Here is a 1,120-nt window from a genome sequence, read left to right as displayed (position 1 = left end):
TGATTTTTATATTATCAAGTTGTAGCTCACTTCCTCGGAGAAGGCAATGGCACCCCACTCCAGTACTCTTGCCTGGAAAATCCCATGGACAGAGGAGCCTGATTGGCTACAGTCCACAGGGTCGCGAAGAGTCGGACTTGACTAAGCGACTTCACTTTCCCTTTTCACTTTCATGCACTGGAGAAGGAAATGGCAACCCACTCCAGTGTTCTTGTCTGGAGAATCCGAGGGACGGCGGAGCCTGGTGGGCTGCCGTCTATGGGGTTGCACAGAGTCGGACACGACTGACACGATTTAGCAGCAGCAGCAGCTCACTTCCTGGCAATACTACACTTTTAGTAATAGATGCTTAAAGAAACAAAACCCTTTATACATAAGGTGATAGAGAAGAAGGTAACATCTGAGAATAGAAATGTTAGGTGTTTGTCAGCCTTAGCACAAGCACAGACAGGTGAAAAAGTGCATTTCGGAAAATGCAGAAAGCTACAATTTCAAGTGTTAAGTATGGAGGAATGCCTCCAGGATAGTTTAAAATTTTTAGTTCAGAAACATACACCAGTGGGTGTTTGTCAACTACCTCTGAAGCCCCTCTGGGGCTTCCCTGGTGGCTCAGATGGTAAAGCGTCTGCCTGCAATGCGGGAGACCCAGGTTCAATCCCTGGGTAGGGAAGATCCCCTGGAGAAGGAAATGGCAACCCACTCCAGTACACTTGCCTGGAAAATTCCATGGATGGAGGAGCCTGGTAGGCTACAATCCATGCGGTCACAAAGAGTCGGACACAACTGAGTGACTTCCCTTTCATTTTCTGAAGCCTCACCTCCCGTCACTCCAGCTCTCAACTCTTGTCTATATTCAAGCGTCTGCAATTTCCTAAAAATATCATACTCTTTCACATCTTAACCTCAGCCTTCCCTTTGCACTGTGTCCTTGCTGGGAACACTCCTTTCTTCACAACTCAACTGAGACTTACCCACAGCCCCTCTGTCCCATCAGACCTCTCCCATGCTGACCTCTATCTTGGGGTTCCCCTACAGTTCGTTGACTTGCATGTCTCCCTGCTAACATCTAAAACGACGTGAAGCGGGCTTTTTCAACTTTGCATCTCCGTCTTCCTCGGTG

At 48.0% G+C, this 1,120-nt stretch overlaps 1 non-coding gene across 1 annotated transcript; it reads left to right on the top strand.

The window, feature by feature from the left end:
* The first annotated feature begins 598 nt into the window (after window positions 1-598).
* On the top strand, window positions 599-670 carry TRNAC-GCA (transfer RNA cysteine (anticodon GCA)). Its single transcript has one exon. It is a non-coding gene; the product is annotated as a tRNA-Cys (tRNA).
* The last annotated feature ends 450 nt before the right edge of the window (window positions 671-1,120 follow it).

This window comes from Ovis aries, chromosome 2, assembly GCF_016772045.2.
Source record: "Ovis aries strain OAR_USU_Benz2616 breed Rambouillet chromosome 2, ARS-UI_Ramb_v3.0, whole genome shotgun sequence".
Lineage (NCBI taxonomy): Eukaryota > Metazoa > Chordata > Mammalia > Artiodactyla > Bovidae > Ovis > Ovis aries.
This window is presented reverse-complemented; position numbering and strand designations above follow the sequence as displayed.